The sequence below is a fragment of the Nannospalax galili genome, unplaced genomic scaffold, assembly GCF_000622305.1.
Source record: "Nannospalax galili isolate Female #2095 unplaced genomic scaffold, S.galili_v1.0 scaffold266, whole genome shotgun sequence".
NCBI lineage: Eukaryota > Metazoa > Chordata > Mammalia > Rodentia > Spalacidae > Nannospalax > Nannospalax galili.
In genome coordinates this window covers 270,383-284,970 of record NW_008355390.1, presented here as the reverse complement: position 1 = coordinate 284,970, position 14,588 = coordinate 270,383, and the positions used below count along the sequence as shown (strand labels likewise).

Here is a 14,588-nt window from a genome sequence, read left to right as displayed (position 1 = left end):
TGTAACCAAGAAAATTCTGCATATAAAGTCCCTGTTCAAATAAGTGTCATCTTCCTATACCCTGCCCACACAGTATAGCTACTTTTCCACAACTGTGTCTCTTTACTCAATCTAATATAAAAGTGTTTAGTCTTCTTTTCTTCTTTGGTTCTTCATTTCCCGTATCACATAAAATTTAGATTGAATAAATTTATATGTTTTGCTCCTGCTAATCTTCTTTAGGACAATTGTGTTTTGAAGCCTATCAAAAAACTGTAAAAGGAAAATTTGAAACTATACATTTCCTTTCCTCTTGCCATCATAGTAAAAGGAGCCAAGCTAATATCCCTGGTATAGAAGACAAGAAAAGAAAACAAACAAACAAATAAACAAAACTCTATTATGTGCTTCCTGATAAGATATGCTGAGAGCTTTTTCCTTCCATTCCCGATGTCAGGGCATCATTCACTGAGGCAGCAAGGGTGGGTGACAGTGGCTGCAGCTGCAGTAACATGTCCAGCATGAATCCCAAATATGATTATCTATTCATGTTACTTCTGACTGGGGATTCTAGAGTTGAAAATTCTTGCCCCCTTCTTAGGTATGTGGATACAGAAGGCTACATCTCCACAGTTGGTGTGGATTTCAAAATGAGAATTATAGAGTTAAATGAGAAAACAGTAAAGCTCCAAATATGGGACAAAGCAGGTCAAGATAAATTTCAATCACCCCCAGTTATTACAGAGGAGTCCATTGCATCAGAGGAGTTCATGCAATCACAGTTGTGCATGATGTGACAGAACAGGAGTCTTTCAATAATGTTAAACAGTGGCTACAGGATATGAATTGATATGTCAGTGAAAATGATAACAAGTTGTTGATAGGGAGCAAGTCCAATCTGAACACAAAAAAATTGTGGACTACACAACAACAAAGGAATTTGAAGATTCCCTTGGAATTCTATTTTTGGAAACCAGTGCTAACAACACAAAGAACCAAAGAACATATAATAGCCTTTCAGGATGACTGAAGCTGGGACTGCAAAACAAATGGCCCCTGCAGCAACAGCTGGTGGTGCAGGGAACTCCAGTGTTAAAATCCAGAGCATTTAGTCAAGCAGTCAGATATAGACTGCTGCTAACATTTGCCTCTGTCCTTTTTCTACAGCAATGAATTCTCAATCTGAACAAAGGGAAAAGACAAAATTACCTGAACTGTACTGTATGTATCTCTATTACTGCAGATTCTGACCTCTATAAGTAACTGTAAATGGCCAATACTGGCTTTTAAAAAATTCAGAACAGTTTTAAACTTTTGTGTGATGGGTTATATAAAAGAGGATTATATAAGCGTAATAATTCATCTGTAAACCTAGAAATGTACAGCCAATTTTGAAAGAGATGTACCCTAGCTCAGAAAAATGTTATTGAATAGGTTAATGCTGTTGTAATGAAATGCTTCTTTTAATTAAAAAAAAAATAGAAACACACACACACACACACACAAAAAAAAGAGGATTAAAACCACTTACCTTATAACAGGGGGGAATTGTCCCTGCTAGACACCATATGCTAACAAAGCAAAAACTCAGTGTTATGAATGGACTCCATCTTGAAACTATTGACTAGGAAGTCCAATAAACTCTTAAACATCCATTCTCACCCTATCTCCTGCCGGCCTCTCTCATGAGTGGCTCCAATTCCTTCACCTCAAGTCCCAGGACTAGCTTCCCAAACCAGATCAACTAACCTTCTTATGATAGATCCATAAGTCCTCACCCAGGCAGTTCCCTCAACGCCAAATTCCCAGTCTCTGGATTAGACAGACAGACCAGCTCAGTCAGGACTCTGGCCAGTCTACTATCCAGCAAGAACCTGAAATACACACCAATGTCTCTTTAATACCCAAACAAAAAGTAGCTAAACTACATAAACAACATTAACAGAAGCAAAATTAAAATTTTTAAATAATTTATTGAGAATTTCATGCATGCATATAAGGAATTTCGATCAAATCAATTCCCATACCCTCCCCTCCAACTCCTCCCATATCACCTCCAACTCCTCCCATATCACCCCATCACGTTTTTCTGAGAACTTCATGTATTCTTTCTTCTTTTTTTAATGGAGCTTTTTGCTACTCTAACATTCCCCCCTCTGAAGAGATAACCATAAAATCTTCTAAGGATTACATAAGGGCTTCCAAATACTTTTGACATTTTTGGCCTTTGGAACGGAATATTTGCTAAGAGACCCAAGGACATTTTGAGTTTTCACCAAGAAACTGGCTACTTTCTTTGGAGTCTTTTAATCCTAAATGCCTAGCCAATTTCTACCTCCTATTTTTATCACACCATCCTCTGAAGCGGTTACGAAATTGCAGAAAGGTAATCGGGACACAGGCTGTTCTGGCTTCTTCCATGCTGAACAGGGCCACAAGGTGAGGCAATTGGGGTATCTCTTCAGTGGGCCTACCTAAAAGGCTCCCAGATTGTATTAGTCTTATCTGTAGGAGGAAAAGAAAGTCCTTGACTGATGAATAGGAGATGTGAAGAAAAGTAAAGGCAAGAGTAATTAGCATTACAAGTCCTAGACAGGAAACTAGAAAAAAGTCAGAACAGGGCAAATTTCAAATGTTCATATGAGAGTCCATTGGAATTTCTTTTTTTTTTTTAAATAAATAATTTATTGAGAATTTCATACATGTATATAAGGTATTTTGATCAACTCCATGCCCACTCCTGCCCTTCCAACAACTCCCATATCGCCCCATCACTTTTTTCTGATAACTTTATGTACTCTTTCTTCTTCTTTGGTTGATTTATTTATTTTAATGGGGATTTTGGCTACTCTAACATCCCCCCCTCTGAAGATGTAACCCAAAAATCTTTTAAGGATTACATAAAAGCTCCCAAATACTTTTGACGTCTTTGGCCTGTGAAACAAAGTATGTTGCTAAGAGGCCCAAGGACATTTTGACTTTTAGCCAAGAAACTAGCTACTTTTCTTTGGGGTCTTTCTACCCAAACTGCCTAGCCAATTCCTACCTCCTATTCTTATCACACCATCCTCTAAAGGGCTTACCCAAATTGCCAATAAGGAATAGGGACACAGACCACTCTAGCTTCTTCCATGCTGAACAGGGACGCAGGGTGAGGCAATTGGAGTACCCCTTCAGTGGATCTATCTAAAAGACTCCCAAATTGCATAACTCTTATCTCTAAGTCCTTGAATTATGAATAATAGATGCGAAGGAGAAGTAAAGGCAAGGGTAATCAGCATTACAAGTTCTAGACAGGAAACTAGAAAAATGTCAGAACAGGGCAATTTTAAAATGTTCATATCAGAGTTCACAGGGATTTCTTGAGGAGTGCTTCCAAAAGCATCCCTCTATTGGGTTCCTCCTTTATCTTTTGTCTGCCAAGGCTGGACTTGAGAGTGATGGACTCGGGATTTGTTTTCAGGCATTTTGATAGCTACTGGAGTGGCTCAAATCAATGTCAATTCTCTCTCAAAGGCTTCTAGAGAGGGGGAGAAAACAAATTTATCCATCATTTTAGAATAATAGCTGGTTCTCTTCCTTAGCTACAGATGAGCACTATAGTATAAGAGACCAAGATTTGAAGTCTTACATCTGAGCAGCACATTCTGTTTAGGAACAAAAATTATTAATGAGAAATAATTGTCTAAATAACTTTTTATACATACTTAAGCCAAATATCTGGGAAGTGTACCTTTGAACTCTACTCTTTGGTTATACTTTCCTTTTGGGTATGACACTGGTTCAAGTCCATCTCATGGAGTCTCAATGTCCTTCCTGAGCAAGAGAATAGGTGACTTACCACAGTTACAGGATATTTTAGGAGGTGTTGCATAGTCCCCTGGAACTTAGATGATTTTGTAGGGCAAGGGGCAAAAAACATCTTTTAAGTCTCTGACCAGATCAGTATAAGCCTCAAAGTATGGCTGTTAAATATCTGATAAGGTTAGTTCCACCAGTCTGGTACTTTTAATTACCCTGTGCTATGTAGATGAGGCTTGGGTAAAAAACCAATATTCTCAGATAAACCCTGACTAGATATATATTTTATTCCTTAAACTACTTGACTAAACTATGACCACAGAAATTTTAAGACTATGTGTATATTATTTTTGTCTCATCCTTTATATATCATAACAAACCTAAACAGACCTTCATCATTTGCTTAGACTTTCTTGTTTTTTCTCTCTATTTTGGAAAAGATCTCTATTCACATATCCTTTTAACATCTTCTAGATTCTCATTTTCTTTTTTTTAAATAATTATGAGACATAATAGCATTAGCAAATAAATGTTCCATCTGTTATGAGACTTTTTTCCTGGAGATGCTAAGCAATGCTTATTCCCTTTTAAGTTTCTAGTGTCAAGCCAATGTTTGATTAAAGTTTTACTGGGGAACCAATGAATTTATTGCGCTTACTGAGATAACTGAGGGGTTGCTGAGGTGTATGTGTGACCTGAGTGTATGCACACTGGAAAGGCTTTACCCAGCATGGGTCATGCCTTCTCTTCCTAGCCTTCCCCGGATTGTGTACTTTAGCCCTCCCCCAAACCAGGAGGCCATGTGTGATTAGGGTAAAATTACATACATTTGGCTGGGAAGAGTGGCTGGAAAATCTGGTGAGGGTCCAATGACCCTGCTTGGACCTTCTTTAATGAATGAGCACAACTGTCAACAAGCCCAATTATGATGATGTTTAGCGATCAGGCTCAGCTGAAGTCATGATGATGGTAGTTATTTCATGCAGAAGGGACAGCTGTATAGCATCATCTTATTAAAAGGACCTGGAATTTAAAAAGATTTGGTGCTAGGATTCACATATGAGGGAGAACATTGATGAGAGCTTCCAAAAGCATCCCTCTACTGGGTTCCTCCTCATTTTTCTTTTGTCTGCCAAGGCTGGACTCTAGAGTGATGGATTCAGGATTTGCTTTCAGGCATTTTGATAACTATTGAAGTGGTTAAAATCAGTGTCAGTTCCCTCTTAAAGGCTTGTACATGGGGGAGAAAACAAATTTAGCTATTATTTTAGAACAATAGTGGGTTGTCTCCCTTAGCTACAGGTGGGCACTACAGTATTGCAGACCAAGACTTGAAGTCTTACATCTGAGTAGCATTTTCTGATTAGGAACAAAGTCATCAATAAGAAATAATTGTCTAAATATTTTTGTATGGATTTAAGCCTGGGGAGTGTAGTCCCTTGAATTCCTAAAGAAATAAACTGATGTCTTTACTCTTCGGTTATACTTTCCTTTTGGGTGTTTAAGCATACAGTTGGCCCAAATAAATAAATTTGTTTTTGCACTTAAGGTCATTTGAGGGTCTGTTCCTCAGGGGTCATATGGGCTTGGGAGGAACCACTGATTCCTTTCTTTTACCAGTTCCATCTATGTGAAGATAAGTCAAAGGTTCTGCTCGATCATAGCAGGCTTCATTTGGAAGCATGGAGGAAATGATTCCTATGAGTTGACCTTCCTCTTTGTAGATTGGACATTGGTTCAAGTCCATCTGGTGGGGTCTCCATGGCCTCCTTGAACTAGAGGACAGGTGACTCACCACAGTAGCAGAACATTTTGAGAGATATTCCATAGTCCCCTGGTACTTACGTGACCTTGGAGGGCAAGGGGCAAAAATTGTCCCTAATTCCCTTTGACCACATTAGTATAGGCCTCAAACCTCGGCTGTTAAACATCCAATAAGGTTAGTTCCACCAGTCTGGTACTTTTAATTAGCATGTGCTATGTAGATAACACTTGGGCAAAAAGCCAAATTTTATCAGATAAACCTTGACTAGATATATATATTTTGTTCCCTAAACTAGTTGACCAAACTAATTTGGACCTTAGAAATTTTAAGATTATTTTTGTCTCATCCTTTATATATCATAACAAACCTACACAGACCTACATACATCACTTACTTAAGCTTTCTCATTTTTCTGTCAATTTTGGAAAATATCTCCCTTCCCACATCCTTTTAACATCTTTTATATTCCACTTTCTTTTTTTTATAGTTACAAGACATAATAACATTAACAAATAAATTTTCCATTTGCTGTGAGAATTCATTTCCTGGGGGATACTAAGCAATGCTTATTCCCTCACTCTTCCCAGCCAACTGTATGTAATTTGGCCCCAATCACATTTGGTTTTCTGGATTTGGGGAGGGCTAAAGTATATAATCTGGGGAAGGCTAGGAAGGGAAGGCTTGATCCATGCTGGGTAAAGGCTTTCCAGTGTGTATACCCTCAGGTCATCATACACTTCAGCAACCCCTCAGGTCAGTAAGTAAGCTCAGTAAATGTATTGGTTGCTCAGTAAAACTTTAACCAAACACTGGTTTGATCCTAGAACTAAAATTAAATTTTAAAAAAGCAGAGTAGAAGTTCCTGTTGAACACGTAACCAGCAAAGAACATCCATATGCCAAAATTGCAACACAAAAATACAAACAATATGAAAAATCAGGAAAATGTGTCCCCCAAAAAACCCATGAGTACTACAGAAGTGCACAGCATTGAGAAGTACCCAGTAGAAACTCAGGACACAACGTTTAAAAGAACAATCATAAACATGATCAAAGAACTACAAGGAAACACAGACAAACAACTCAAAGGACTCAAAGCAGAAAGGCACAAACTTTTGACAGAAGCCCAAGAATATACAAATATGCAGCTTAATGAAATATCAAAATCAATTCATAACTTGAAAAGTGACTTTACTAAAGAGACAGAAATAGTAAAGAAACCCCAAATGTAAATGAACACAGGATGGGAAGATTCAATAAACCAAATAGAAACAAGAAGAGAAAGTCTCACAAGCAGAGTGAATGAAAGGAAAAACAGAATATCAAGACTGAAGGATAAAGTTGAAAATCTGGATTCTTAAAGCAAAGACTATGCAAAACTCAAAAAAACACAGGAATGGAATACTCAGGAAATGTGGGACAACATGAAACAACAAAATCTATGTATTATAGGCATACAGAAAGGAGGAGAAACTCAAACAAATAGCATCAAACAGATCTTCAATAGGAGTATAGAAGAAAACTTCCCTAAATTTAGGAAAAACATACCTGTAGCGATTCAGGAAGCACAGAGAATACCATTGAGACATGGTCAGAACAGAGAGTCCCCAAGACATATCATTGTAAAAATACTAAATATACAGAACAAAGAGAGGGTACTGAAAGCTGAATGAGAAAAACAACAAGTTACATATAAAGGAAAACTCATCAGAATAACAGCTGACATTTCAATTCAAACTATGAAATCCAGAAGAGCCTGGAAATAAGTATTCCCAGTTCCAAACAACCATGGATGCCAACCCTGATTATTTTGTTCAGCAAAACTATCAAAGTCAAAGGGGAACAGAAAAATTTTCATGACACAAATAGGCTGAAAGAATTCATGTCTTCCAAACCAGCATTACAGAGAATCCTTGAAGCAACACAAAGGACCAAAGAAAGTAATAAGTATGTCCAAGAAACTACAGAAAGAAAATAAAGAAAGCTATAACAATGGAAACACAAATAGGGCCACAAAAAAAGAAATTAAAATGACAGTACATGATACACACTTTTCAATAATAGCACTAAATGTCAATGGCCTCAACTCCCTTGTAAAAAGACACAGCCTGGTGCAATGAATCAAGAAAAAAAAAACCCTTTTTTTGTTGTTGTTGTCCTTAAGAAACTCATCTCACCTTCAAGAACAGACACTATTTTAGGGTGAAAGACTGGAAAAAAAATATTCCAAGCAAATGGGCCTAAGAAGCATGCAGGTGTTGCAATTTTAATATCTGACAAAATATACTTCAAACTAAAAATCATCAGAAGAGATAAGGAGGGGTAACTTCATTCTAATCAAAGGAAGAATTGAACAAGAAGATATTCCAAACATGAACATGTATGTACCAAACTCTGGAGCACCCAATTTCATAACATCCAGCACTGTAAATCAGAGACTGACACCAAGTCAGTAATAACGGGTGACTTTACTATCCCATTTTCTTCAATAGACAGGTTAACCGGACAAAGAATAAAGAGAGAGACACCTGAATTAAATGACATGATATATGAAATGGACCTAACAGACATATAAAGAATATTCCACCCAACCACCAAATAATACACTTTCTACTAAGCAGCTCATGAAATTCTAAAATTGGCCACATTCTGGGGCACAAAACAAATCTCAACAAATACAAAAAAAAAAAAAAAGACTGAAATAATTCCATTCCTTCTATCAGACCACAGTGCAATAAAGCTTATAATCAACAACAAAAGAAGGTCTAGTAGATGCATGAACTCATGGAGATTAAACAACAAAATCCTGAATCATGAATGGGTCAAAGAAGAAATAAAGAAAAAAAAGTATTCTTGGAACAAAATGAAAATAAGAACACAACACAACAAAACCTCTGCGACACCCTAAGAGGAGAGTTTATAGCTCTTAGTGCCTACATTACAAAATCAGAAAGAGGGGCTGGAGAGATGGCTCAGTGGTTAAGAGCACTGACTGCTCTTGCAGAGGACCCCAGTCCAATTCCCAGCACCCACATGTTGGCTATGTTCTGTCCTTAATTCCAGTTCCAGGGGAATCCATCACCCTCTACTGACCTCCATGACATTGCATGACATGGGTGCCCTCACATACATGCAGGCAATACACTCATACACATAAAATAAATTTTAAAAAAAATCAGAAAGAGCACATGTAAATGAACTTGACAGTACAACTTAAGACTGGAAAGGCAAGAATAAACCAACCACAAACCTAGTAGATGAGAGGAAATAACAAAACTCAAAGCAGAGATTAATGAAATATAAACAAAGAAAACAATACACAAAAACCAATAAATCTAAGAGCTAGTTCTTTGAAAAGTTAAACGAGATATACAGGCCCTTAGCCCAGTTAGCCAAAAGAAAGAAAGAGCAAATCCAAAAAAACAAAATCAGAGACAAAAGGGGAAACATGACAACAGACACACACACACACACACACACACACACACACACACACATCTAAAACATTTTAAGGGAATACTTTAAAAACCTATACTCCATTAAATTTGAAAACCTAAAAGAAGTGGACTAATTTCTAAAATCATGGCCGCCACCAAAGTTAAACCAAGAGGCGATCAACAGCTGAAACAGATAAAAAACAAAAAAGGAAATTGAAACAGTAAAACAATACTTCCTGACTAAATAAAGCCCAGGCCCAGATGGATTCATAGCAGAATTCTACCAGCAGTCAAAGAAAATCTACAACTAACACTGCTTAAATTATTCAAAAAGATAGAAACAGATGGAAAACTCCCAAACGCCTTCTATGAAGCTAGTATCACTCTAATTCCCAAACCAGGTAAAGATACAACAAAAAAGAAAGCTACAGACACATATCCTTAATGAACATAGATGCAAAGATACTCAATAAAATGCTTGGAAACGGTGTACATACACACATCAACAAGATCATCCACCAAGATCAAGTCAATTTTATTCCAGGTGTGCAGGAATGGTTAAATATACATAAGTCAATAATGTAATAAAACATATAAATGAACTTAAAGAAAAATATCACGTGGTTATCTCAAAGGATGCAGAAAAGGCATTTGATAAAATCTAATATGCATTCACATTAAAAGTCGTAGAAGGAGTTGCTGTGGAGGGAACACCTCAATGTAATTAAAGCTATATACAATAAACACATAGGCAACATCATCCTAAATGGAGAAAAACTGGAAGCATTCTCATTAAAATAAGGAACCAAACAAGGCTGTCCACTATCTCCGCTCATTTTCAATATAGTGCTTGAAACTCTTGTAAGAGCAATAGACAAGAGAAGGAAATTAAAGGAGTACTAATTGGAAAAAAAGAGATCAAATTATCCCTATTTGCAGATGATATGATGTTATACACATGAGATACAAAAAATCCCACTAGAGAACTGTTAAAATTGATTAATGCTTTTAGTAAAGTGACAGGATACAAATTCAACTTTCAAAATTAGTATGCTTTCTATATACCAATAACAAGCAATCAGAAAAAGCACTCAAGGAAACCCTCCTATTCTCGATATACTTAAAAATTAAAATATTTTAGAATAAACCTAACCAAAGACATTAAAGATCTCTACAATGAAAATTTCAAAACTCTAAAGGGATAGAGGAAGAAACTAGGAGATGAAAAGACCTACCATGCTCATGAATAGGCAGAATCAATATTGTGAAAATGACTCTTACCAAAAGCAATTTATAGATTCAATGCAATCCCAATCAAAATATCCATGACATTCTTCACAGAGCTTGACAAAATAATCCTAAAACTCCTATGGAATCACAAAAAACCTCAGACAGCCAAAATAATCTTGGGAAAAAAAAAAACACTGCTGGGGGATCACCATACCAGATCTCAAATTATATTACAGAGCTATAGTCACAAAAACAACATGATATTGACACAAAAATAGACCCCTAGATCAATGCAACACAATTGAAGACCCAAACAGGAGTTCATATAATTTGAGGCACCTGATATTCTGCAAAAGTGTTAAGAACACACAATGGAGGAAAGATAGCACCTTCAACAAATGGTTCTGGCAAAACTGTATCTCCATCTGAAGAAAAACAAAACTTGACCCTTTATCCTTCACTCTGCACAAAGGTCAACTCCAAATGGGTCAAAGACCTCATTATAAAATCTGAAATTCAGAAACTGCTAGAAGAAAACATAGGCAGCTCTCTCCAAGATATAGGCATAGGAAAGAATGTTTTTTTTTTTTTTCAACATTGACACAGGGTGGGGCATGGGAGGCACACAAAGGTAACCAACTCCTTTGGAAAGCATGTTAAGAAATTTTAGGAAGGGTTTTAAGGATGACTATGGGATAAAGCTCATTCCTCACAAGTTGCATAACTTCTGTGAGTTAGAATGGCTGGATTTTGATGTGGGATGACCATCTGAACGGACCTTAGACAAAAAGGTCATTGCAAGGAAATGACTTTCGAAAAGAAACAACTAAGGAAGGGAAGAGGAGACACACTTAGCAGCAGAAAATCTTCACCACCTACACATCTAACAGAGGATTAATACCCAGACTGTACAAAGAACTCAAAAAAAAAAAAAAGAAATAAGAAAATAAATGACTCAATAAAAAGATGGGCAATAGACCTAAACAGAAAGATCTCATACAAGGAAATAAAAATGGCTAAGAAATACTTTTAAAACTGCTCCAAATCCTTAGTATTTGGAGAAATGCAGATAAAAACCATTTTAAGTTTCCATCTTACCCCAGTCAGTTTGACAAAGATCAAGAGAATGAAAGACTGTAAATGCTGGAAAGGATGTAGAGAAAGAGGAACCCTTATGCAACCACTATGGAAAGCAATGTGGAGAACCCTCAAAAAACTGAAAATGAACCTACCATATGATCCAGTGCTACCATTCCTTGGCATATAACCAAAGGACTCATCAAACTGTAGAGATACCTGTAAATTCATCTTTATTGCTGCTCTCTTCACAATGGCTAAGAAATGGAAAGGGCTTAAATGTCCCTCAACTGATAAATGGTTACTGAAAATGTGGTACATCTACTCAATGGAGTCCTACTCAGGCATAAGAAAAGGTGAAATTATGAAATTTGCAGGTAAAGAACAGAGCTAGAGCGTGTTATTCTTAGTGAAGTAATATAAATGCAAAAAAGCAAATGATGTATGTTCTCCTTCATTTGTGGATTGTAACACCAATCTCTTATATGTGGTTATATAAATTCTGATGTAACACCGGGAGCCAGGTAACAACAAGGATACATGGAGGTAAAGGAAAAGAAACAACCTGAAAGGAAGATAGTAGGGAACAAATGTTACCTGAGGGTGGTGGAAAATGTGGGAGTAATCACCAGGGAGGAGAAGAAGGAGGGACATGAAAGGGACCATGGTTTTGGGGAGGGAAGGAGGGAAGTCAGGAAAGGAAAGATGGGAGGAGTCGGGAGGTATTGGGGGGAGGGTGGGAATAATGGAGGCCCTGTGACTAGGGACAGCGGGAGATGGGAAGCCAAATTGGAGAAAAGAGTGGAGATGAGTGAATTTCAGGGGCTGGGAAAAAGAGGGAAAAGTGATATCCTAGAAACCCTATGAGAAATGCACATAGAGTGTCTGAACATTAATGCATATGTATACCTGGGAGCTGCTTGGCAGCGAAGACAGTGCCAGATAGAAGAGACCTCCCTTAGAGTGGCAAGCATACCATACAGCACTCATCAAAGAAACTTCTTTTTGCAGCAGATGGCAGCTACTGCAGAGTTGCACATCTGGTCAAGCACAGAGAACATAAGTCTGAGAGATGCCCAGTACTAGGTGACAGAGCTGCAGTTCAATCTCTGAGGTTCATGGAACATAGCAGAATAAGGGGTAGAGAGAGGGCTAATAAACCCCTCAACTCTTACCAGTGAGGCTTCCATGTACATCAGAGTGCAGTGCACACAGAAGGCCACAGCTGGCCAAGTTTTGGAGACTAAGAGAGTATAGAGTGCAGGATGGGACTCCTATATGGAACCTCACCTACCCATGGGTAAGGTACCATTGCAGAAGAGGAGGTGGAAAGATTGTAAGAGCCAGGGCTGGTTCATGAACATAGGGAGGTGGAGGCTTCTAGGCCACTGGAGGTTTACTCATGTGAACTTGTGGTGTTAGTGTCAATGAGCCTGGGACCCATGTCAGCTCAATTGGATGGAGACTGAAAGGGAAGGTGAGAAGTGGGTGGTGGGCCAGCACTGGATTGGGAGCTGTTTGAGATTGCTGCTAGGTGAGGGAGAGGGTGTATGACTCACATATGACCACTGGACTGAATGGACTCTGGTGGACGTGTTTGCATTGGGGACATTTGGGTGCAAGTCCCTGGGTGGGTGGGACTCAGCATGTAGTGGAGTGTGTGGGTTTTGGTGGGGGAATAGAGGGGAGGCATGGATGGGGGGGTGTTCTGGTTTTGAGTGGGAACTGTTGTGTGAGGTTTAGGAAGCTCAATAAGAAAAATAAACCCAAACACTAAAAATCACAATAATTCAATTCAAAAATGAAAGAAGGTCTTCAGAGATGGCTGTTATTAAGAGCACTGACTGTTCTTCCAGAGGACATTGGTTCAGTTCCCAACACCCAAATTGAGGCTAACAACTGTTCATAACTCCAGTTCCAGGGAATCTGATGCCATCTTCTGGCTTCCACAGGCTTTACACAGCACAAGTGCATTTACACACATGCAGGTTAAAACATTCTTATACATAAAATAAAAATAAATAAAAAAATTATAAAAATGAAAGAAAGTGATAATAATGTGTGCAATCCTTTTTGCTTTCTGATAATAGATTGTTTCCTGTAGTTGGTTAGATGGTATTTTATTTTGATGTTTATAGTGGCAAGTTTAAATGTTGAGTTTAGTCTTCTGAAGAGGAAGTTCAGCCATTTTGTGTCAAACAGCACAACCGGTGTCTGTCAGTTTCCATGCACAAAGTTTAGTGAGATGTTATATGTAAAATCTGATTTGCTACTTCTTTCTTATAAAATTATATATGAGAAGATTTTCACATCTGATTGTTTCTTCATATTCTGCACATAACTTGTGGCTGCAAAATATTATAATTTATTGTATACTATATGACAAAATAACTGATTTTAGTTTTAATAAATACTATACTTATTGGAAGCAAAAAAAAAGTGTTGAGACTAACACACCATTTTTGTGACATTTTTGTCACCACTCATTGAAAGATTCACCTACTAGCTCAGTGTTCTTGATGCAAAGATAGCACCCACCCTTCCATGTTGCCTACCTAACATTAGAAAGCAGATGCTGATGGACCAATGTAAAGTGTAGCAGATAGAGAAGACTCTCCAAAGACTACTGGTGTCTAGGCGCACAAGAACAAACAATTTGTGAAAAGGATGTGACTAGAAACCAGTGCTTTGGAGATGACAGCCAAGAATAGAACAAGATTGGAAGTCACAGTGACTGGTGGACTAACAAAAGTACAGGTCTGCTATGCTTAAGTATTTTTTCTCCTTGCTCTGACTATTGATATTCTAGATCTTCTATTCATCTATAGTAACTTTCAAACCTTTAGAAGATACAACAAGGCTTTTAGAACATTTTCTTTAATCTAATTTTTTTCATTTCTCTAGCCCACTATTAAATGTTTTATACCCATTTATCCCATCATATATTTAAGATGCCCACACTTTTAATTTGATCATATGAATGCTGTTCAGTTCTAGATCCCAGTGTTTGACGAGATCCCGTCTTACATCAGTGTTGATGATGCCTGTCAAAGAAGTTTCTCCATTAGTTGCCCCTTCTTTTCCTTTCCAATTATTTCAACACATGCATTCTTCTTCTAGTTCACATGTCTGTTGTTGTGTACATTAATCTTACTACAACAAATTCCAGAAAGCTTGAACTTTGGTTCCAAACCTACGGAAAACATATTTTAAAAAGTAGTTAGATGAAATGAAATCTTCCAGGTAGTTAAAATAATGAATCAGTACCTTATTTTTATCTTTGGATTTTTGGAAATGAGG

The 14,588-nt window shown here is 37.5% G+C and overlaps 1 pseudogene; it reads left to right on the top strand.

The window, feature by feature from the left end:
• Nucleotides 1-485: 485 nt before the first annotated feature.
• LOC103749710 lies at nucleotides 486-1,120 on the top strand (annotated as a pseudogene).
• Nucleotides 1,121-14,588: the final 13,468 nt, after the last annotated feature.